Source organism: Sinohyriopsis cumingii, chromosome 16, assembly GCF_028554795.1.
Source record: "Sinohyriopsis cumingii isolate HCF-2022 chromosome 16, ASM2855479v2, whole genome shotgun sequence".
NCBI classification, from domain to species: domain Eukaryota; kingdom Metazoa; phylum Mollusca; class Bivalvia; order Unionida; family Unionidae; genus Sinohyriopsis; species Sinohyriopsis cumingii.
In genome coordinates, this window is record NC_142976.1 from 19005543 (window position 1) to 19032034 (window position 26492).

Here is a 26492-nt window from a genome sequence, read left to right on the forward strand (position 1 = left end):
CTTTGGCTGATACAAATCTGTATTTTTGTTGTTCAAGTTAAATTGCAAGCTAGAAATACATATGCATTTGTAAAAAGAGAATTAACATTCTGCATAAACGATGCATTTTTTATACATTCACATACCTCGCCATATTCATTTCCAGTCCTCCAAGTTCCAACTTTTAAATATGCAAACTTTGGATGTAAAACAATATTGCATTGCACGTTTAAACGTTTCATTTTTTGAGAACAAGATAATTTTTGTTTATACTATGAAAAACTAAAATTCCAAATCAACGTGCTGAAACCTGATAAACTCGTATTGAAAGTTCTTTTCGCTCCCATCGTTCCAGACTATGCTCTCAATCCAGAATTATGCTCATGACGTCTGTCTCTTCCACCGGCGCCCGCCATCTTGGGTATGCATTCATTTCATTTCACCAAACGTAGTTGCAAAAATAAGATGTAGTTACTATATCTGGTGATAAAAAAACGAATGATAAAATTCTGTTTTTCTTTACCTTTTTATTGCTATATAAAAATAACATGCTTTATGGGTTTAGCTTTGAATCATTTAGGCTGATTTCGAGGCACGTGTTTGGAATACGTCAATTTTATTGGTGACAGTTTTGACTAGAAACATAAAAAATATAAAAAAACATTATGCATGGCATTCGAGCTTGAATTAAAAATTATGCTAATTTTCTTGAGCATTTTTACAATCAAGGCCCTAAAATTTCCTTAACACACGCGATCAATACAATGGACATTTGTTTTCGACGAAAGAAGTTTTTGGTAGACTGCTCGATGTGTCATTTTTTTTGTTGTTGAAACTCTTCATATATACATTTTAAGACTGCATTTATTCCCATCATTCTTTGTTCAACTCGCATATTTGTAAATCCATTAAATTGCCCCCCTCCAGGGTCTGTTTAGGTTTATTGTGACTTTTTTTGTTCTTTTATTGTGACTTTTTTTGTTGTTCTTGTGTTCATGTATTTATTCGTGACAAAGAATGGTCCAGAATTCATGGCCAAGTGGTCAAGTCAGAAGACTTGGAGTAGCATGAGCATACGTCAGGTATTGTTTTAAGATTTAATAAAAATTTGTAATTTTTTTTAAATAGTAATTCCCAATATCCTGTAACAGTTACTTTTCATGCATGTCTAAACTTGCATCCACAGAATTCATGTTTTTAAATTTGGCTATGATACCAGTGCATTAGCTTTGCTAGCTGTTGGTTCCAATTAGCTTTGCTAGCTGTGGGTTCCATGGAGCCCACCACCTCTAGAGGCATGCACAGAGCAAATTCATGTGGCATTGTTTCCCCAAACCTGTGCTGAGTGATTTGGATTTTTTTAAATGTAGCTTTAACAATTTTTCAGTCATATTGCTATGTCTTCAGTTTGGCAGTTTATAGTGATGTCTAGCTACAGTGTTATAGCCTCAGCTTGATTTGTTGTGGTTGAGGCTACGATCTGATCCCATATCATGTAATGGAGCAAAAAAAAATCATCACTAAAGTCAGAAAAACAAATAGTGTAGAAATCTACTACATAAGTATAATCATGTTGTGAAAGAAGTTTGGCTTATTTTGAATTTATTAAGCCCTTACACGATAAAATAAATTGGCATGGTTACACTAACCTCACCCTGTCCTCCATGACAGATAATGTGAGACTCTCGCCATGACCCCTTTTCTACGTAAGGCTTGCCAGACCATATTTAGGTATTCTACGCTATGTTATTATCACTCAAGTGGCGAATAATTGCTTCTTGGTGGAATTTCAGTGTTGCTGATAACAGTATTTACTTTTAGTGCGCAGAATTTCGGACTCAAACGGCACCAAATGTTTACTACGATTTGTTTATGTTTCCAAATAAGGCATCAATGTCCTTATATGGCACACAAACAAACGAGGCTGAGAACTGAAGTAATCATTATTTGAAATAATATGGCGGACGATCTAAACGAAAATATCGGCTAAAAAAGGTAAACGAGATTTTACAACTATTTCTACAATGATTTTCAATACTTCCAGTATTAAATAAGAGGACTACTCAATTTATTGGAGTATATGCAAGGAGTATGTTTAACGTGTTATTATTAGGTTAAAAGAGCACTGGGCGTGAATCGCACCCGGGTTGCTCCATTAACACATATATGCTTATGTTAGTACCCTGTCCACGAGGTACGAGTAAGGGTACTAATATTAGTATTAAGTGATGTCTAGCTCTGGGGCATCATGCCGCAGACATGTAGCATGATGTCCCACCCAGTCACATTATCCTGACACCGGGCCAACCAGTCCTAACACCAACCGCTTAATGCTGTCTTTGGTATGACTTGGCCGGAGATCGAACCCACGACCTCCTGCATCCGAGCCAGATGCTCTAACCACTAGACCACCGGAGCGGTAACCTGTGCTCATATTCAAGTAAAAGTCATATGAGGCATGTAAGCATTTAATATGGATTATTTCAGTAATGGGTACTGAAAAGTAAGCAATTCCATTAGAAAAAAACGCTTTTTATTGATAATTATTCCCAATATGATTATAAAACAAGTATTCAGCCATGAAATTGTGCCACTACCACCACCACCCCACCACCCCTTTTTTATCTTCTAGTCTTCTTGATGTCTAGCCGGGATGGCACCCCACATCTACATTTTTTCCGAAGTTCCTCAATAACTCGTGCCCTCGCTTGTAGAGTGATTTACTTTTTTGACCCCATTGTGCGTGACTTATTGGTAAGAAGAGTACTATATGAATTTGCTGTATGTATCTAAATTGTTGTAACTTGTAATAACAAAAAAAATGCAACTAAAATGGGATGATTAAGCTTACCTTATATCTGAAGGGGACCAGAGTGGCCAAGTTGCCTAAGCGCTCACCATTACTTATCACTGCCATTGCACTTCTGTCTGCGTGGGTTCGAGTCTTGGGCTCAGCCAGTGTGGTACATAAGAAGGCTTGCCTGTAACTTCTCGTGTGTTGGTGGTTCTTACCGGGGTTTTCCTGGGTTCTTCCTCTACCATTTATACTGGCCACAATGTATAGCCTTTCTTGTGCTGAGAAATGGCGTTGAACCATATAATAATGAGATTATTGCTGATACCCTGTGATAGACATTGTGTTGACATGAGAGTTTGCTGATAGAAGTAGGAAGTGTTGACACTAAAGCTGACAATTGACTGGCTAGACTATTGATATAATAGGCAAGGAAACTTTGAGCAAGATGCCAACACCCGGGCAATATATTTATGAGAGAGGGACAGTAAACATAAAACACTGTGATTGAGAAGATATTTATGGCATTTGAGAAATTACATAACATTAAAACAGGATACATGTACATGTTCTTCTGACATCAGCGTACAGTAGTAAATAGATAAAAATTACATTTTTTATTTAATCCAAAAATTGTCACAACATCCCATTCGGCCACCATTTTGGCACGTGTGACATGTGTCAAAGTTGTGCTTAAAGGATCATAAATATATTTGTAATCAAAATTAATTTGTGGCAAATGCAACTATTTTATAAAAGATGTGAAATAACATTACTATTACTCAAATTCATAATGGTGGAATTTCTGTGCATTATTTACTGACAGAAATTACCAAAGATCAGTGAAAAGGTGCTGTGATACATACCATTGGGGAAAAAACCCTTGGTATACTGGAAATTCTGTTCACCTTTTTTTCTTGAAGTGATACCATAATCACTGTAGGTCTTGGGACACTTTCAAATCTTGGGACACCCTAAATTGACTTGTCACTACTTGTCAATCACACTGTTTGATTAACCAATCAGCAAATGTAAATTTGACACACTTCCTTGCATTGTTTACGTTTGCCATTTTCCTCCGACAAGCTGACTGTCGTGATAATAAATTGGTTGTCATAAATTTTCAAATATTTTGCAATAATTAGTTGATTTTTCGATCAATCATGGTAAAAAGGAGTCGCTGTAATTCTAACAGTTGATATCTAGTACGTCTGAATGGATGAATTAGATTTATCCTTTTACCGAAACCTAGATGAAACTTAGAGGGATAAAAACTTTAGTCTGCTGAACAAGGGAAGAGTTTATAGCAATTATTACATTTTATGCAAGAAAAGTATTAAAAAGCAAGTCCCATCTATAATTTGAAGACAAAATATAATAGAAATTAAAAAAAAAGGTAAAAATGAATGTGTCTAGATTGTGGATCGAGAACTCGCTATCTTCGGATTTTAATGGGTATATTTGTTTAGCGTTTGGAAGCTCTGAACCTCAGTGATTATTTCATAGTTTTAAAATCTAGTCTTCAATTTTGGTTTGTCCCAGGAGTAATGTTTCACCATCTCAATTTTTCAAATACTTTAGTGGTTGTTTACCTTCATCATGGAGCTAAAGAAGGGGTGGGATGAAAAGTGTAATTAATATAATGTAGAAATACAAATACAATGGTTGCAGCTATTTTTTCTTTTAATATATTAAGCATGTGTTTACACTCATCATTGATAGAAACTCCATTTCACGCTCAGAACTTAATAATTATTACATATGACAGTATACTTCTATACACTATTTATGAGTTAGTTATATATTTTTAATTCATTTACCGGTATCTCTTGGGCAGCATAAACAGAAATCAGCTAAACATAATGAAGATACGACTGAATACTAAATACATTAGCATATTTTGGAGTGAATTTCCTTTACAGCAATTATTTCCCAAGTAACTTTAAAACTGATTTTCATGATTGACTGAAATAAAACGTAATTTCAATATGATCTTGAAATACAAATATAAATATTATCTGCTGATATATATAATTTATGCAGCTTAGTAATTTTACATTTTTAAGAATAACAGCAATCCTTTGTAACAAACTTATCAATGAAACTGAAGCAGATTTCTTTGTTAAAAGCAGTGTTTGTCAGAGGTTAACTGCTTGTCATGTCACGTGATTCGGTAGGCAGAGAAATCTCTCTTCTGGCGTAAGGTCAGTTATTTTTTAAAGTTATTTTTTTTATAGCCTATAAATGTTGGGACATCATATTTTTAAAAAAATCATGTACTACAAATCTTTTGGAAATCTTCACCATTTATTTGTTTCTACTAATTAATTTCTTTTCTCCATTTTAATGACATTTTTATATAAAAAAAAGTGATCATGTTTGTTAAGGGACTATCGTCATGAATTATTATATGGGAATGTTGTCAATTGATATGATTTGTTTGAAAATTCAGTACATATATTTAATTTTCCTCGGCTTCCATATTATTTCTACCCAGTTCAGATGTGTATAATTTTACCAATGATGAGTTGAGCATTAGCATTTTGCTGTAAGCATTTACAACAGTAACCTGTATTTTTTGTCCTCAGTTTATTATTGTTTGATTAAGTATTATTGCATTAGAATATTTTGTCAATGCACAGTAATTGTTTTTATTTTGCTTTCAAATTGCACATAGCTAACTCATTAAAACTGTGCTCTCAGTATGACAAGAAGGAACAACAACAGCGTTTGGTTTACTGCTTACATTTAGTTAGCGTGTTTACATCATGGTGTCACCGCATATACACTGAAGATTTTGACTTGACTAAATGAAGTGCATCCATTGAATTCAAATTATAGGAACAATTGTGCCAAACTTTAAAGATACCTCCAAAATTCAAAAAAGAAGTTTCAGAAATAATGCTTTGAAAATTATTGTAATACCTTAAATAATCAGATGCAGTTCGCTTTGCATACATGCCAACCATTATGCTTTTGGCATAATCGTTATGCTTTTTTCAGCAAATTATGTTTTTTGTGAGACTGCATATGGATTGTGCTTTTTGCTACATTAAAAATGACTATAAAACAATAAAAAGTTGTTTTTGTCATTTTATTATCAACTCTTTAATTCCACTCATATAAATTTGAGAATATTCTTAAAAAGGTGACTGCTGCATAAGAATAGCATGCCTTCCTTATTTGCTGTTTAAAGCTACTTTATATGACCACATTTACAAGAAAACAGACAGGTTTCTTCAAATGTGAACTTTGCCTAACCAATTCATTTTATTGATAACATTATTAGCTAGTGAACCAGACTATATTTTTTAAAGAAAATGGCACCAGATGTTAAGTGAAATGTTTTACGGTGTGAGCTGTGGATGTTATATGATGGAAAATGTTAAATCAGATGGATTGTTTCAAACTTCAAAACATGTCAGATCAGATAGAGTGATAAATCAACACTGCTTTACAATCTGTGATGGGGCCCTGATTGGTCTAAGGCGCTAACCTTCCAGATCACTGCCATCTCACCTCTGTCTGCATGGGTTTGAGTCCAAGGCTAAGCTAGCGTGGGTACGTGGGAAAGCCTGCCAGTAGCTTCTCGTGGGTCAGTGGTTTTTTCCTGTGTTTTCCAGGGTTCTTCCTCCACCAGTTATACTGGTCGCTATGTATAGCCTATATTGTGCTGAAAAATGGCGTTAAACCCTAGAACAACAACAACAAACTGAAAGAAGACTACAAGAGTAATATAATGCAGCACTCTTTTGCATACATGCTGTAATTCTGGCACTTAATATATAGTTTACACTCTTATGCCCAAATTGTGCTTTTTTGCCACTTATAATAGCTATAATTATGCTTATACTTCTTGGGGGGAGGGGTTGGTATGTATGGCTTTGATGTAAGCGACTATAAATTAGTACCTGTTTATGCTACTCAGTCAATCAAGTGTTCATACCTTAATTGATTGACAATGATAGACAAAGGCTAGTCCAGTATAATTTTGGGGAGCCAATAATTTAGTACTACTATTATGCAGGACATCTCATCCTGTTCAACCCACATTAGATTTTACAGCAGTTAGTTCATGTGGTTTTGTGTAACAAATGGTTACCGGCATTGCTGCCAGACAAAAATCCCCTTTGCCCAAGCCAGTTTGGTGGTTCCAAGAATTCCCAGATCTCCTGTCAGAAATCAAAAGACAAATCTTGATTATAAATAAAAGGAAATGCCAAAACAACCAGCTGTAAAAATCAGAGGTGGCATAAATACTGTTTTGAAAGTTCCAAATTTGTGGTATGGTAAGACGAAGCACATAACTAAAATGAAGATCATTTATGTGAATATACTGTATGGTTGTTATGCGAGCTGTAGAATTGAAAGATCTCTGACATTTCATATGATTTACGTGACTTTGGATCGCTTGTATCTCTGAAAAATAGTAACTCTTGAGTGCATGGATCAGAATAAATAAAATAGCAATCAAAATATTTTTTCAGTGGGATTGGAAGAATGAGATTATAAAAATGAATGAAGCTTAATCTGCATTAGTTTTTTTTTTTTGGAATAAACAAGGATATACAATTTGCACCATGTAAGTACTGTTTGTACTGTCTGTACACTATGTATAATACAGGTGGTTCAGTAAATTTGAAGTGCCCCGTGAATTATCGAAGCTTTTATTTACCTTTATTTCATGTTGGAAAAATCAGAAAATATGCATATGCAAAATAATGACATGAAAACAATCATGGTAGTTTATACAGTTTGTTGACTCTGTAAATGAATAAGAGCTGGTCAGTACTGTCTTTTTATTAAAGTCTATAAGTAATGAGAATGGTATAATTTTTAATTTTTAAATGCATATAAATCTTTTAAAAAAAATTGTCCTAAGATTTAGGGTCATTATGGTTCCTCTCATGTTGTGGCACATGGTCATATAATTAATTCAGATGTTATGTGAGAATCTCAAAACCGGAAGAGCGTTTGATTTTTAAAATGCATATTTTGTAAACCAAAATGTTTTTGTTCTATAGTATTAAAAATATTTGTTTCAAAAAGCATGGGAAAATTGTCCTTCAGCCAACTATAACATGGGAGCTACAAGGTGACTAAAATATAGACTGATGTAGATTTTATGAATAGGTGACATCAGGCCTCAAAACAGTCCATTAATATCAGCACAGGTTTGGGGGGTGTGTCATTAATTTATCAGACTAATTCTGCTGGGAAACCCCACAATACCCTGATGGTCAGGATCAACAGTGCCAATGTGGTATGTGAAGCATCATCCAGTATGGGAACTAGCTGTGTAACTGAGAAAATATGTGTATCCTCCAGGCTTTACAAGATGGGGTTTAGCACAAAATACTGGCTTAAATAATATAGTTACCAGCTTAAACTAATGCATGTTAAGTGAGAAATAGTGAAAATGCATGATTATTTGATATTGAATTATTTGAAGAAAACTGTTACATGTATGTAGAAGAATGTTGGCAACTAAATGGCACAAATATTAAACTATCTTAAATGTTTTCTTTGTTACAAGTATATGCATTATTTTATGGTAATTCACAAACTAAACACCATTAATCACAAACTATTTGAAATTCATACTTTGTATTAAAAATGACAAAACAGTTACACTCCCAGATTTGATTACTAATGTCAATCCAGATATATAGTTGCTCCAGTTTTCTGGATGCAGATGCTATACATATACACTGTTAGTCCTAAAAAAAATCAATTTAAAAAACAGTAAACGAATACACAACTTTTTTAATATTGTGACCAGATTACATTTCATTTTGTTCATAGGCATTACACTCATTAAGATGCTTACTGTTTCTCCAAATATTGTTTAGCACCTGCTGGATATAGACTAGAAAGCATGGTTAGACTAGAAAGCACAATTCAGGAATGGCTATTGTTGCGTGCTGGTCACTAATTATGGTCAGTTCAAATTCTTAGCAATTTAAATCAAATTTAAATCAAATGCAAAAATATTCGAGTTCAAGAGGTAGGATTCTCTGATGATTTTTTTCTTCTTCAGCAGTTTATTTCAAGAAAGTCAGCTTCAGTATTACGCATATTAAGAATAAAACATCTACTTCCCTGTTACATTGTACCACTCCTGCTTATGGGTACATTCTTGGGTGGAACCATTGGGTCCATAACCTCATTTCAAATTATTTTCTTGAAATCTACTTTACATTGTGTTTGGAATATTAAAGCATATTTTATTTCCAATAGGGTTAAGCCATGGGGGTTAGCATGCTGGGTTTGCAAATGAAAGGCAAGAAATAATAATAATAGTAGTTATAATATTGATAGTAACTACTATTATTATTACTGGTAAAAGCAAGGCTGTACAAATCAGATTACTCGATGTCTGGGAGAAGTCTTTTGTCACAGTAGGGGAAGTGCATTTTTTAAAACCATTTTGAAATTTTATCATTACTTGTAATGATTGTTTGTTTGACTATCCAATGCCCCGTGAAAGACATTGAGTGCCTTTGTACACACAGCTGATGCAGGTGGCTTAAGACCATAACTTTCATTTACAGCAGCAATATCAATAAATTGAACCAATACTTGGTGTTTAATTCTAATGCATATTTTTCAGTATGACTATAACACTAGTCAAAATGTGAGCATTATACAGTGGGTTTGACTGCTCAAATGCAGTGTACCATCTTGAGCAAATCCAGGGGACATTTTCCCACAACAAACTGCCAGAAGCCCCCCCCCCCCCCCTTTGATATTTAACAAATCCCCATATTTTGATCATTACAAGGTGGATAGAGTTCAACAAAGTTGCAGCACAGCAAATGTGTGATTTTATATAGGGTTATCTTGTTACCTGGTTGGACAACTGTTCTGCGGTAAAGCCTGCTCAGTTGATGTTTAAAGCATCAAAACTCTGGCAGGTATATATTTTAATAGCAGATAGAATACCCTTAATACAAGCCTTGATTACCTGTCTGTCAAGAAATTTCTCTTTCAGATACTTACCCAATAACATTAACATTAGGGATATAAGCCTGCTGCCTTGAAAATACAGCCCTAATAAAAGACGAAAATCTTCTATTTTTGTCTGTCTCATTGAAAAAGGGCTATAAACTGTGTAAATTACTTCCCCTTGCCACCGCAATGTGTTGCTAGTTTTTAAGCTTCACTGCTCTACTGGTAACAATGTACATTATACATCTGACATTCCAAGCCATCTTAGTGTTAAAATTTGGCCATCCAACTTTAAATTTGGATTTATTGTGTTGAACAATCATACTTCTTCTGGTGTATAAATTATTTTTATAATTTTTTCCAAATTTGAGTGACTTCATCACCTTTGCAGGTTTTGTCTATTTGGAGTAATCAGGAGAATAAACAGTGTAGATCCTGATCTGCTGGTGCATTATTTTAAGGGAAGATAAGGGTCTATGTTGTTTGCAGTTGGACTTGCTAGTATATACAGTAGGGTGCAACACTTTAATAAAGACCTTGCTAACATGGAATATGGCTACTTTTACACCATTTTTTTATATAGCAGTGATCTAAGCAAATTGTGATGATCTAAATAGTTTTTTTCCACATAAGTTTAAATAGTTGTGATTTACAAGAGAAAAAATGGTCCATAACTGCATTTGAGAAGGAATGTTGTTTTAACAGATTGTTTGCAAATAATGATGTCTTTTCACTGAAGGTTAATGTTCTCATCTTGGTCATTACACCATGTATTATGGCAACAGGGCTTTAAAAAAGTTAAAGAGCACAGCAAAATCTAAAATCTACTTTATAATTAATTCCAGAGCACCTAAATTACAAACAATTGTAATTGTAATTACAGACTTAACCAAAAATTTGCAAAATCCAGAACACTGACATTCAGTTTTGAATTGTCCCCTCAAGTATGCAGCTGTAAAGTTGAGATCACTTTCATGTATGTGTAACATTGACCACTTCATTGTGAATACTTGACTACTATGGTATGAAGATGTGCATTTGTTTGCCCATTTAATTATAAGGGTTGTTTGTTCAGGTAGCAGTTTATTAATTATTTTTTTGTGTTAGCAATATACCACACTGTAATTTAGTTATTCCTAACAGTTTGAATTAATTGCAATATAGCTTCTGCTGTGTTTGTTTAAAGTCATACTGTCCAAATACATGGTGTAAGGACCAAAATGGTAACAGATTTTGAAATGCCTTGCCCCTCAAAACATATTAAAGTCATTAATAGTCCTTAATCACTTTTTACCATACTAAATCGTGCATATTCAGTGTGACCAAATGTCTTCATCTACAGGACTCCCATTTTTATGTTGGTTTTCAAACTTAATGCAACAGTGAGATTTCATTCTAAAGCCAAGATATTCCTAAAATCAAGATTAGGTATATTTAATATGAATATGGTACAAATTGTCAAGAAAGATATGGTAAAAACTGTCTTAAAAGATATGGTAAAAACTGCCTTGAAAGATATGGTGAAAACTTAAAAGATATGGTAAAAAAAAGTTCATGAAAGATATGGTAAACACTGCCTTGAAAGATATGGTGAAAACTGCCTTAGAAGATATGGTAAAAACCTGTGATGATATACTTGATAGACTTAAAAGATATGGTAAAAACTGTGAGAAAGATATGGTGAATACTCTCTTGAAAGATATGGTAAAAACATTTTTCATTCAGTTTTTTTTAAACAGGGGAAAATGTTCTGTGACATGAATTCCTACAATGGGTAAAATCTAATAATTGCTTTGTTTGCAGTAGGTGACTTACTAATTTTCCCTATGCATTTTTATGCCCTCCCCCCACCACACTGCAATAGCAGAAGGTTTTGCTTCTTTTCATCCATATGTCTGTCAGAAACCTATTTAGCATGATAATATTAACATAACTGAACTTGCTGTGTTAATTTTACATCAGTATGGACACAAGTAGACAGCCTGACAAGACTTTTCTGGCTATTAAAGCAATTTTTCAAAGTTGTATTAGTCTTTATAGGAATGTCATAAGGTGGAGTGTATCATGCATTATACGAAGTCTGTGGTCCCTATTTCATTTTCACATGATTTGAATACTCCACAATCTTTTGTTACCAAATTTTGTACATAGCTTGCACATGGTCAAGGTTATTGAATAAAAGAAGAAAAATGATTTCTGCACGATAACATTATTTACATGTCACAGACCTGGAACAAATTTCTGTGGATGGCTTGCACAAAGGGCAAGGTAGAAGCCTTTCAGTTTTGGGATCACATGTGAAAGGACAAGATAAGTGTGACTGGAAAGAAGGAAAATGGCTTCCACGCAGTAGCTTCAGTTCTGTATAACAGACATGGACTAAACTTTGTGGATGGCTTGTACTTCGAGAATAGTTTAAGCATTTTGATTTTGCGATTCAAGGTCACAACATCAATGTGTCTGAAAAATGCAGTGTTTTTAAATAACATTTTCAGTTTTCAACCACTTTAACACTTTGGAAAAGAAAAAATCCTATAGGGTCTAAAGGTCAATGTTTTGGAGACAGAAAGAATTTTTTGTTTTCAGTAATGACTTTAGATCTAGATCATGATCTCTGACCTGAATGTTTGGATGGTTTGCACTTTGGAGAAAGAAAAAGCCTATTGATTTTGAGGTCCAAAGTTTACGGTCATTGTGACTTACAATCATTGGTTTTGTACAATAACTTTTCTTCTAGAATAAGTTCCTTGACCAAAGTGTTGGGTTTGATTGCACTTGGTATCAGAAGAGAAAAAAACAACATAGAAAATGTGGGGTCTAATGGTCAAAGGTCACAGTCATGGAAAGTTTAAAAAGAAACAAAAATAGTTTCTGCACAGTAAATTTAATTAAAGATCGCACAACTTATGGCAAGATTTAAAAAATGTTCACCCATTTTTATAGTTTTTGGACTTGGACTGTTTTGGTCTTCAGTGTCTACATTGGTGCACTTTTTTTTTTCTTCACAAATCTTGTTTTCTGGTGTTTCTTCATCTTGTCTTTAATAAAGTGTGTGCATCTGTTCATGCCATTTCATTTTTGATTGATGTTTTCTCCCGATGAAGCAATTGAACCAATCAAAACTACTTTCCACAAGTAGGTGCTTCAAAAGTAAAATCTCAGTTTTGTTCTTATATCTCATGTTTAGATCTACTTTTAGGGTGTTTCTTTTTTTTAAAAAAGAAGACATTTTTTTCTTTCGAAAGAAAAGGGGTTATTCCTTGGAGTAGTATATGTGTATTGTACCATATTGAAGAAAGTTAACGCTATAGTTAATTATTTAAATCAGTTATTTATTTATTTATCTTTCAATCTAGAATTACAATATTAAACGTATTATGTATTGTTGTGTTAATTATTTATGAATTCATCTTAAGATTTATTATATATTACTTTCTGAACTTATATATTTAATATTTCTATTTATCAAATTTTGTCTTATTGTTAAGTATTTATTAAAAAGTTAAATTTTATTACTTATTGTCTTATAATACATATATAAATAATTTCACTATGTATTTATTTTTATTATCACATACATATATTTATCAGTTTTATTATTTATTGTTGTTTTTACTTATACATATATATTACAATATTTATTCTTCCATAGACTCTGTCTTTCCAAGCTGTATAAGAGACCCCTTTTTTAAGAACAGAAAATTTAATAAGTCAGCACCTGAAGGGAAAGGTAATGTTTTACTGATATTGTATATTTATGTTCTTTTTTCTTCTTTATTTATGTATTTATTTATTTATTTTATTTATAACCATAGCTAGTATATAATTATTTTGGTTTATATATTTTATTATTTTTATTTTTACATTTTTATTCCTCACAATAAAAAAAACCCCTACTTGTCAGAGTTCCCAGATTTAGTAGATAGTTAGATCTGACAATTTTTTGGTAAAGTGATATTCATTTTATTTGAAATATATCACCAGTAATGAAAAATTCTGAACCAGAGATAAATATACAGTGTATTAAACAAAAATGTATACCAAAACTGCAAAAGAGGTTGATATTTGCACCAAAAAATTAAAAAATGTGCAAGTGAAAATTTTAAGTTGATCACCCTCTGGCATTTTTCAGAATCTTCATAACACGTCAACTAGAAAATGACAGCACATTCCACTTACAAGTACATACATGATTTTTTTGTTAAAAACATTTGGCAGATTCAGTTTAATTCACAGCATAATATTGTTTTGATTGTGAGGCTACCAATTCCAGCATTAAGTTGATATCTTTATTTGTGATTAGTCTTACTTCCGGCTTAAGTGTATAAATGACAAGTGTGCACATTCCACCTCGGTTAATAGTAGGGATCTGGAAAAGTATGGACATGGAAACAGACACCAAAACTTTGACACTAACATTATTGTCAGTCTAACATCAAATCAGATATTCTAAGGTTTTATTAATGTGTAAATAAAATTAAGGTTGAGTCCTTTATCGTGAATTTTAAGTGAGGCAGTATGTAGAGTTCTAAGTAGTGAATTTGTAATGGCCGTCCAGAAGTTTAAGCAGATGATAACTGTTAACAGTTCTATCATATCGAGGCATGCTGTTAGAGTTACAGAATGGATTTTTAAAAATAAATTGGTCATAGACCAGAAGAGCTTTTTGCAATGATCTGTAGTCATTCTGTCGTTCGTCACAAGTTATTTCTGATGCCAGTCTGTCCGTAAGCACCAGTTTGTTACCACACATTAATTCCATGGTATGAAAATAGCATCACTCAGACAACCAATATGGCCCTCTTGAACATAATGTTATTGTTGCTCCTCCTGAATGGATATTCATATCAACAAGGTTTTCACTGAAAGACTTCTTATAATATCTAGTTGGTCCTAAATGAAGATTGGTACTGATCTGACTGCCAATATGGCTACCACTATGACCTTCTTGTGAAATCTTGTTATATCTACCTTTCCTGAGCAAAATGTTTTTACCAGGACACTTCTTTGTGATGTCTAGTTGGTCCTGAATGAATGAAAATGGTGTTCATCTGATATCAGATGTGGCTGCGACAGTGGCACTCTTGAACATCTTGTCATTCTGCCTAATGAATGGATGTTTAGATCAACATTGGCTTTTCTCTAAAAGACTTCTTATGATGTTGGTTGGTCCTAAATGAAAATGGACTGATCTCGTGTCCACCACCATGGCCATTTTGAAAATCTTGTTGCAGCTACTTTTGATGTCTAGTGAAATGCTGCTGACCTTGTGTCTCATATGGCTGCCATAGAGGCCATCATGAAAATCTTGTGCTTTTGTAAATCCTCCTGAATGAAAAGAATATTGCCATCTGGTTCTCACCAGGAGACTTTTTATGACATATAGTTGGGTCTAATTGAAACATGCCAATCTGATGTCCAATATGGTCTACACACTAGCCATCTTGACAGCCTTGTAATGGCTTTTCCTGGTCAAAACATATTGATAAGGGGTTTTTACCAGAAGGCTTCTTATGATGTCTAGCTGGGCCTAAGTGAAAATGGTGCTGATCTGACATCTAATATGGCTGCACGGTTGCCAGCTTGAATATCTTAATGCTGTTTCTCCTAAATGAATTGTCGTTTCAGCACAGGGTTTGGATTTGACTCCTTGTGAAGTTCAGTTGGTCGTAAACCATTACGGTGCCAGTTCAACTAATAATTTGTCTGCCAAAATGGCCATCCTGAGAATCTTGTTATCACTGCTTCATCAAGATAGCTGGTCATATCAATATTGCACTTTCATGAAACTTTGTTGTTGTTTTGGGTTTAACACCATTTGGCCAGCATGACTGGTGGAGAAAAAACCTGGGGAAAATGCCAGTAGGAACCACCGACCCATGGGAAGCCACTGGCAGGCTTTCTCATATATCCACATTTGCCAAGCCCAATACTCGATCTGACACCGGCAGAGGTAAGATGGTAGCAACTGGTGCACTTTAGGCCACTCAGCTACACAGGCCTCTTCAAAAGACTTCTATTTAATGCCCACTAGACATAATAGGAAAAGATACTTTTTATAATGTCTGGTTGGTATTCAATAGAAATGTCCCAAATCTGACATCTAATTTTTCCACTGCAGCATACATCTTGAATCTTGCTCGTATCAAAATTAAGTTTCCTAAATAAAAATGGTGCCAAGTTGACATTCACGGTATGTGCACATTTAATGTTATAGATTTAACCAAACTTCGTGGAGGAATATATCATGGCATTGTCAGAGGCAAGTTCACTGATTTTCTCTCAGTGATATTAGGTTCAAGGTAAATTGCCATGACCAAGCATTTAGTCCTACACTTGCAGGTATCTTATAAACATGTTCATTATGTTCATCATGATGTGTAAGAAAATATATTTGCTTCATAAATAGTCCCATTAGTTCTTGCAACAGATCAGCACCCAGTGGTATTGAGCAGAGTTAAGTAAAAACATTCACTGCTTCCTTATATAGCTGTAAGATGTCTGCATTCGAAGAACTCTTTTTTTTTTGTCTCTGTCAGAATAAAAATGGTAAATATGGTTATCTTATTTTGGGTGCTTTGAAAAGCACAGCAGAATACTTTGTATGGTACGAATAATCCAGTCTTTGACTCGAGAGAGCCACTTTAACAGTAATGTTATGCTAGATTGTAGTTTAGTCTTAACAGGCAAGGCAGCGAGTAAAGCTACTTTGGTGTCAGAAAGTATGAGATGTATTAAAACATTTCATCAGACATGCAGGATTTTTATCATTCCAGCAGATTAGTGAAGAAAGACTTTGTTTTTGGATTTAATGCCATTTTTCTCATTGAAAACACCGACCAGGAAGCTACATGTTTTGGCAGCTTTCTCACATACCCACAATGGCCATGCCTGAGCTTCAAATCCACAGACAGACGTTAGATGGCAGTGATTGGTAAAGATGAGCACTTTAGACCACTTGTCTATCCAGGGCCGTTAATGAGGAAAGAGATTTACATTTGGCTGATGAGTAGATGAAGAAATACAGTATGCTGCAAGCTGCTGTTGTCAACTCAATGTTAGTGTGAAGCAAGACATAGTACTGGTAGTCTCTTTTCCAATATCATTGACAGCAGCAGAAGGGGTTTTGGTTAGTTTTTCATTTGCATATGTGTCTTAAATCTCGTGATAGATTCTCATTATACTTAACAGTAATCCTTATGAAGCTAAAACCATTAATTTTATGACAAGCTTGCGGGGCCCTGAGTGGTCTAAAACGCTCTCCATTATGGATCACTGCCATCTCACCTCTGTCTGCACCGGTTCGAGTCTCGGATTCAGCCAATGTGGGTATGTGAGAAAGCTTGCCAGTAGCTTCTCGTGGGTCGGTGGTTCTTTCTGGGGTTTTCCCGGGTTCTTCCTCCACCATTAATACTGGCCGCCATGTATAGCCTATCATGTGCTGAGAAATGGCGTTAAACCCCATAACAACAACAACATGACAAGCTTGCTTGCCAGTGGTACCATGGGTTGAAGGTCATAGTCTGAGAAAATATCCATTATGATTTTGGTTCAAGATTATTTATTTCCTTATACCTGTTTGCTAAACTCTTACAACCATTTTCTTTATACTTGTGATAAATCATTATAAATGCAAGACAGTTTACTGTGCGACATACCCATTTTCCCCTTTCACTTTCTGGTCAGAGCCAAAATCATAAATTTGTGTCATGGTTTTGATTAAAATTCTTGTATAGATGCTTTTCATGCGTTGGAGCTAATACAGTTTATTCTGTGACATTGTGTGCTCAGTATACTTGCCCTAACCTTGTTATTTTTTTTACTTGTTATTTAACAGAAGTTGGTAAATCTTTTGAATTACTGCAGAAAATATACAGTATAATAGATATTGTCTTGATTGATCATAATAACTTGTATTATTATTTCCAAAATCTGGTTCAGGCTGTGATCGTTTTTGACTTTATTAGTCATAGACAAGAAGAACATCGAAATTGCTTGTTTTCTGCAATATGTTTGTTAGTACAAGTTTGCCATTGCTGCTTCTTCTAAGCTACAATTAGATTGCATTTGCAACTTGCACAATAGAAAGAATATTGGCATACCTGTTTTCATGTACTGTGATGGAACTTTCTTTACATGTTGTATTGTGAATGATCTTAGCACAGAGCTGATCAAAATGGGTGACCCCAGTGCTCAACTAACCAGAATGAACTTGTCCAAGGTATTCTAACTTGAACAGTTATTAAAATAGGGAAATTATTTTACCAGAGTAGGCTATAGTTCATTGAATGAATTAACAAACTATAGTCAGGATAGCCAGTGAGGAAAACTGGGAAATTCTTGTACTTTAAAAATTAAAAGCTGTACGAAGTATAAAACTGTAGAACACAACCTTTTTGGTTTGGCCCAGGGTGGCTGAGTGCTTATCTTTATCGATACTGACATCTCACATTACTGACATCTGACTGTCCACCTGAGTTCTTGTCTTGGGCTCGGTGAATGTTGGTGTGTGAGATAACTTGACAGTAACTTTCCATTGGTCAGTGGTTCTTATCAAGGTTTTCCCAGGTTCTTCCTCCACCAGTTTTACTGGACACTATATATAGCATGTAAAACAGCATTATGCCCACAACAACAACAACCTTATTGGTCTTAATCTGGAATAGCTCTAAGACGAACTGTTGGCTCTTGTATATCCATTAGCACAAGTTTGTTATTGCTACTTTGTCTAAACTGGTTTTAGTGTTCATGGATGAGAAACACATAGGGGATGGCCTGTTGTCCATTGTATATCATTGTTACATTCGGGTTCAAAGGACACACAAACACCAAGTAAGGGTCCTACAACTTTATGTAAAATAAAGCTAAAATCTTAAAAATAAACTAGAAAAACCAGTGTTCATTACAGTACCAAGCCCAGCTAAAAACTGTCACTCTGCTCTTGTTTTAGTAAGGGTTAGAGACAAGGGATCCTAATTAAATTAACATTTGTGCCTTATCCAGGCTCAGATAGCCATGGGAAGATAAACAACAGCACTGAACCTGTTGACAGTCTCTGGTATCAAATATCCAGAATGCTGGGAATAATGTTCTGGAGTCACTACTAACAATTAGAATCTGCTAGAATATGATGCAGGCACTAATAACACCTCCCTTCTTAAGAGGAAACTTTGTTTTCGATATAATATTTTTAAAATACTTGCTGGCTTGGTACATCAGTAAAAATGATAAAACTTTTATAAAGCTTACATTATTATCAAAATGCATAAAGCTTACAGTCACTACTAAAATCCAACAAATTGGTCTATATTCGCATAAATTTCTTATGACTTTAAACAGAACACATTGAAGTTCCAAAAGTCCAGGAATCCTGAGCTATTCCAGGTTTTTCAGCGCCCTTGGAGTGTACTAATCACCAGTATCTCTCGTCATTTTATTCCTACATACTTCAGTTACATGCGCGATAGTCCGTCTGCATTCCCATGTTGTTTTCCGCTCCTGTGCTTTATATTGAAGTTGTAAGACTGGAGTGCCAAACACCATCTAAGTAGATGCTGATTTTTGCTTTGCATATGATTTAACCATGTCAATGGGTTGTGGTCAGTTACGATTTCAAATGTTGTCCCTGACAGGTAATACTTTAAAGAATCAATCGCCCACACGATCGCAAGACATTCCTTCTCGATAGCTGCATATTTCTGCTCTCGCGGAAGAAACTTCCGGCTTAGATAGGCCACCACATGTTCTTCACCATCCACTGTCTGGCTTAGCACAGCACCAATTGCTGTGTCACTAGCATCTGTCTGCACGATGAATTCCCTGCTGAAATCTGGGGCAATAAGGACTGGGGTCTTAGTAAGAGCATCCTTCAACATTTTAAATGATCGGACGGCTTCTTCAGTCCATACAACTATATTTGGTCTTCCTTTCTGTGTCATGGAGGTTAATGGTACTGCTACTTCAGCAAAGTTCTTAAGGAATTTTCTGTAGTATCCAACCATTCCAAGAAATGAGTGTATCCCCTTTTTCGTGGTGGGTAATGGAAACTCACGCATTGCTTTAATTTTATTGTTGTCTGTCTTAATTTTTCCTCCTCCAATGATATGCCCGAGGCATTCGATCTCAGCTGCTCCAAACTCGCACTTTGATGGTTTTATTGTAAGGCCATCTTCCCGTATACGTTGCAGCAAGGCACGCAGATTATCTATATGTTCTGACCAAATTTTGCTTGACACAATGATATTGTCAAAATATGCTGCGACATTATGTAGTCCGGACACCAGTAAGTCGATGAGTCGGGCGAAACTGGTGGGTGCAGTTTTCATACCAAAGGGCATAACGTTAAATTCATAGAGCCCAAACGGAGTCGCAAATGCAGACTTTTGCCTCGATTCTTCAGCTAGAGGAACTTGCCAGTAACCCTTAGTTAGATCTATCTGACTCAAGTAACTTCCATAACCAATCTTCTCAAATAGATCGTCCATTCGTGGGACTGGATACGCATCGAATACGGTGATATTATTAAGCTTGCGGTAATCTACACATAGCCAAAGAGTTCCATCCTTTTTGTCGACTAATACACAAGGCGAACTTCATGGACTGATTGAGGGCCGAATGAGGCCTTTCTCTAGCATTTCATCCAATATTGTTTTTACCTCTTTCCGTTGCGCAAAAGGTATTCTATATGGCCGTTGATTAATTGGTGTGTCCGAAGTTGTCTTTATACTGTGAGATAAGATGTTTGTTCAACCAGGCCTAGTTGTTAGAACATCCTGAAATTCATTGCAAAGATTTCTAATATCCTCTTGTTGGTCTTTTGATAAGTTTACCCCCAGCTTAACGCCAGCATCACCTTCACCTGCTCTTGGAGGAAAATCAATATCCACACCATCGTTCTTGTCTGCCTTCGTCGCCAGCAGCACAGCATGCTTGTATCCATGCAGCAAGTTTATATGATAGGTAATTGTACTGCGCCTACCGGGTACAGATACCTGGTAGTTAACATCGTTTACCTTTCGGACCACATGATAAGGTCTCTGCCATTGTGCCTTCATCTTGGACGAACTTGATGGCAAGAGAATGAGGACTTCATCTCCAGGACTGAATTCTCGTGTTTTCGTGTGACGATCATACAGTGCCTTGATTTTCTTCTGGCAATCCAACAGATTATCTTTGACAAGAGCTCTGATGTCAGCCAACTTCTCACGCATTTTCACAACATGCTCCACAGTTGACTTCCTTACATCTTCCTCTCCTGTAAACAAGCCTTGTAAATTCTGCATTGGCCCCCTAACTGGCCAACCATACAACATCTCAAAGGGTGCAAATCCAGTTTCCTCATGTGGGACTTTGTGGTATGCAAACAACAAAAATGGCAACATCTCATCCCATTCATTCTTGTTGTCTGTACAGAACTTTCGCAACATTGACTTCAAGGTCCCATTAAAACATTCTACTTTTCCATTCGCTTGTGGATGATACGGCATTGTTGTAACTCCATGGATACCCACTAGTTCATACAACTGTTTCAGTAAGGTGCTAGTGAAGTTGGTCGCTTTGACTGTTAATATGACCCTTGGAAAACCAACACGGCTAAACAGCTCAATCAGTGTTCTAGCTACACTAGTTGCCTCCATATCCTTCAAAGGAAAAGCTTCGGGATACCTCGTTGCATCATCAACCACCGTCAGAATGTATTTGTGTCCAGACTTCGTTCTAGATAACGGTCCAACAATATCCATTGCAATTTTTGAGAACGGTTCTGTTATCACCGGTGGGCATACCATTGGTGCTTTCTCACCTGCAGTCCGTTTTGCTGTCATCTGGCATTCATGACACGATGCACAATATCTTTTTACATCGGAAAAGATTCCAGGCCAAAAGAACGATTGGAGAATCCTCTCTTTTGTTTTCTCCAAACCCAGGTGACCTGCAAGGGGTCGATCATGTGCCAGCTCCATTACCATTTTCCATAATCCTGCTGGTACAACTATTTGCTCCCCTCCATGTGAACCATCACCAGATTGCCATTTCCATCGCAAAATATCATTCTCCCAGAAGAATGCTATTGACTCCTCCTCAGCCTCTTCACGAGTAGCAAAGGACTTCTCTCTAACACTTTGCAGTGAAATATCCGCAATCTGTAGTTTCAACAACATGTCCGCATTCATTGCTGAAAGTTTGTCAACTTCAATGTCATCACGCTGATCAGGATCTTCTGTCTCGATGCTGTTGTTGACAGAGTCATTCTTACCCTCATGCTCACATTGGTCAGTATTTTCCACAGTCCTCTCATCGTCGAGTCCTTTTAACATCGACCTCGTAACAACAGATGACCCTTTCTTGCTAAGTATATCCATCCCCAATAGGGCTTCAGCGGCTAAATTTGAAACAAGACCCACTTGCGCTGGTCCCTTATAATGTGTAGTGTCGATATACCACAGCCAACTGTGCGGTAATGGCTGACCCACTGCTGTGTATAACGTAACCTTGTGCCCCTCCAGCTTGCAACTCTCATCAACAAGATCTTCTCTTATCAAGGTCATATCTGATCCAGTGCCCTTCACAAACATGATCTCATGCCCATTCACACATCCTGTTTCTGAAATAGCCTTTCACCAATTGTTGGCTTAACAAAACAAGTTGCCGGATTGCCACGATGTTTCATGTCATCTGTTGGACAATACCTTGCAATATGTCCCCATTGTTTGCATCGATAACACTGCCTATTCTTCTGCTTGGACTGATCTTTTGTCGATGTTAGTTTTGCTTGCTGCTGTAAGTTCTGACTATTCATCTTGTTACTATTTACATTTATATTTTGATGAAACTTAATCCTCTGCCCTTGCTGTTGTAAATTGGTGGGAATATAATCTTCTGCGGCCTGTACGACTGGACTAGAGCCCTTGTTCCTCCTAATCCACTCTGCTTGATCTTGTGGCAAGGCTTTCAAGAAAAATTCCTCATGAAGACAAATAACTGGGTCATGATCTTCCAAGAAACGCTTTATGTACTGATCAATCTTGGCCATCAGACCACGATACGTCTCAGTGCTTTCCTTCATGCTCAACAGTGCTGTGAAATGTTCATGTGGTCTCTTTCCAAAACAATCAATCAGTCCTTTCCTGAGTTCCAGGTAATCACCACAAGCTTGAGTTGCAACATATTTAGCCTCCCCTGTCAACAGAGTTCTTAGCTGTAATACTTTCAACTCGTCAGACCACTTGGCATGTTTTGCAATTGATTCAAACTCTGCTAGGAAAGTCACAATATCCTCTCCTCGTTCATGGACATGTATGTTGCTTTACTTTGAATGGCATTGAAGATTTTTTTTCAGTCATGTTTTCTTGACGTTTTACTTTTTCTAACTCAATTTCCAAACGCTTCATTTCTAATCTTAATTTCTCTCTTTCCATTTCCCATTCAAACTCCTTCTGTCTTAAATCAAATTCTCTTTCATTTTTCTTTGCGATAGTTTTTCGCTTTGTTTCCTTGGGTGGTTGCATGTGCTCAAGGTTAAGTTCCTCTTCATACTCCATAACTTCATTATCTGTAAATTCCATCAAATTCTGTGCTGTCACTTTTCTTCGTGGTCGTCCTGAAGCAACTGTGGCTTCCTCAACTTCGACATCACCAGCAACCGACATAATGACCAACTATATGTATGTACTGTAAGTTCTATCACTGTATTCACAGCCACTGGACTAGCTTTAATTATCCACAAGTTTCTGGGCTTACACGTGTACACTCGTTACAGTGATACACACTTTGCACTTAGCAATTAACAACTGTACGTTATACACACAGTACAACCAGTCACTGCTAATATCACAGATTCACTGAATTCACAGCTTTCAGAATTGTCAAACACAATTCCAACGTATTGAAAAATTCCAAATGATTCACACAGGCTTTTTGGAATCTGTACCGCTGCCACCAAAATGTTATGTTCGGGTTCAAAGGGTACACAAACACCAAGTAAGGGTCCTACAACTCTATGTAAAATAAAGCTAAAATCTTAAAAATAAACTAGAAAAACCAGAGTTCATTACAGTACCAAGCCCAGCTAAAAACTGCCTGCTCTATCACTCTGCTCTTGTTTTAGTAAGGGTTAGAGACAAGGGATTCTAATTAAATTAACATTTGTGCCTTATCCAGGCTCAGATAGCCATGGGAAGATAAACAACAGCACTGAACCTGTTGACAGTCTCTGGTATCAAATATCCAGAATGCTGGTAATAATGTTCTGGTGTCACTACTAACAATTAGAATCTGCTAGAATATGATACAAGCACTTATAACAGTCATACACCCATTAACACAAGTTATCAATATTTTTAAACTTCATGAAGGATTGCCATGAAACTTGTCACAGACCTTCATCCCAAGGTCTTGTTTTTTTTTTATGGACATGGAATTTGGCTGTCATCTTGAAAATGTATTACTGCTATTTATCGTGAATAGAATGTTGTATCAACATAGGTTTTTACCTGAAGACTTTTTATGGATCTGCTTGGTCCAAAATTAAAATAGTACCATTTGGACATCAACATGGCTTCCGCAATGGCAATCTTGAAAACCTTGTCATTGCTCCACCTGAATGGATGATCATATCAACATAGGGTTTGCACTGAGACACTGCTTATGATTAATAATTGGTCTCAGAATAAAAATGGTTCTGATCTGACATCTAATATGGTGATTGAAGCAGCCATTTTGAAAATCTTGAGATTTTCACCAAAATACTTCTTACAATATGTAGTTGGTCCTGAATGAGAGTAGTACCACAGGGAAAACTGATATGGCTGCTACAGTGGCCATCTTAAAAATCTTTGTTATTGCCACTCCTGAACAGAGAGTCATATCAAAATGTGATTTTTAATTATGCATTTTTTATGATGTCTAATTAGTGTTAAATGAAAATTGTTCCAGTCTTGCATTAGTATGGCTGCCATGATAGCAGTCTTCAAAATCTTCTTGTAACTACTTTACCTCAGTGGAAAGTTGGATTGGCATTAGGTTTTCATTAGAAAGAATTTTTGTGATGTCTGGCTGGTCTTGAATGAAAATGATGCTGATATGACATCCAACTTGGTCACCACGAAATCGGATTTGAAATCTTGCTATTGATGCTGCTTCAGAATCGATGGTTATACGAACACTCGAGTTTTCACCAACTGACTTCTAAAATCTTGTTGGTCCTAACTGAAAATGCATCCAATGTGAAAATTGTGTGGCTTTTACGTCCAATATGGTTGCCACGATTCAGATAGTAGAGTGTCAGTTACTTTGAGGGACTCTTGTTTTAAGGATAGGCTCCCTTGTAATTCAAAACTGGAAAATGAAGATATTTTTAATACTTTGTCTTTTAAATGAACATATCTTGTTCTAACAAAGCTTTTAAATTGTTTGAATTTTCCTTTTTTAATATTATCAATAAAATTGACCAGTCAATGTATCATTATCATATGATTAGCAGTCTGGTTGATGAAGTTCTGAAGCCTGTTGTAAATGCTTGTTGGGTGTCCATACATCACCAATTTGATAGATAGCTTTACTTGGAATGGTTGGATTATAACCAAATTTAGTAATATTTCCAGTTAGATGAGACCTTGAAAGCATAAATTTCTAAAATATGTTGTCATTTAGAGAAGATGATGCTTCATATTGCCTGCCCGAACTTTTATTTTTCCTGCTGAATTTTATTAAGGATTGATGGCTTTCATTGACTTTGGAATCAAATGTTCAAAGGTCAAGGTCATCAACTAAAATAAGAAAACAAATGGTTTCCACACAGTATCAAATGTTCAAAGGTCAAGGTCATCAACTGAAATAAGAAAACAGATGGTTTCCACACAGTAACATATCACAGTAACAGTTTTGTATTGCATACCTTGACCATACTTTGCACTTGGCATAGGGAAGAAGCCTAGTAATTTGGGGGTTAAAAGGTCAAGATCACTTTGAGTGAGCGAAGAAAAACCATTTGTGCATCAAATTTTCAGTTAATATGATGCCTTCACCAGCATTTCTAGAGGCTATGCACAATGGATAAGAAAGAAACTTATGGTATGGGGGGGGGCGAGTTTAGAAGATTGAAGTTTAAGGTCACAGACTGAAATAAGATAAATGTTTGGTTTTTTTTGCGTAATTTTTGTTCTAGGGTAAGTTCATGACCAAACATTGAATGCCATGCACTTCGATAATTTAAACAAAAGCTATTTGCTATATGAAAATAGATCATGATCATGGTAACATGGGGTTTTCATGAGAGGATTTTTGGTATTATATTGTTTGTCCGAAATTAAACCTGACTTATGGTATGTCTACAGTGGCGGGTATTTTGAAATTTTGATTATTGATACTTGTGAATGGATGGTCTTAATGACATGGATTTTACAAACCTTTTATGATGTAAAGCTAGTCTTAAATCATACCACTTGAATTCCATTATAGCCACATTGGTGGCCATCCTGAAACGTTTGTTATCACTACTCCTGAAATGATGGCCATATTGACGTGGCTTTTCTTAAGATTTCTAGTTGGTTTAGATTGGTTTTTGAAAAAATGTCCAGCAGTTAAATAAAAAAATTTTTTAAGCCCACCTCCTTCCTGGTCAATGTTGTAAACGATCCTTTTGTATACTGTTTCTAAAATACTTTTCTTGATTATGATTGGAATTCTTGATAAATATGGTTTAAATGGTAGCATAAAATTCAAATGGAGCCTGGTTTTGATTGTTGTTGTTGTTGTTGTTGTAGGGTTTAAC

At 35.7% G+C, this 26492-nt stretch overlaps 1 pseudogene across 3 annotated transcripts in view; it reads left to right on the plus strand.

Annotated features, from left to right (window-relative positions):
* Positions 1–351: 351 nt before the first annotated feature.
* LOC149780020 (ELAV-like protein 1 pseudogene) overlaps positions 352–26492 on the plus strand; it is a 34967-nt pseudogene continuing 8826 nt past the window's right edge. Inside the window, exons 1-2 of one of the 3 annotated variants that reach the window (XR_016414980.1) lie at positions 384–400; positions 13377–13454. The product of XR_016414980.1 is annotated as an ELAV-like protein 1 pseudogene, transcript variant X2 (transcript). Of the gene's footprint in view, positions 401–1014; positions 1062–13376; positions 13455–26492 lie in introns of those variants that run through there. The other 2 variants (XR_016414978.1, XR_016414981.1) reach the window with 2 other exon arrangements.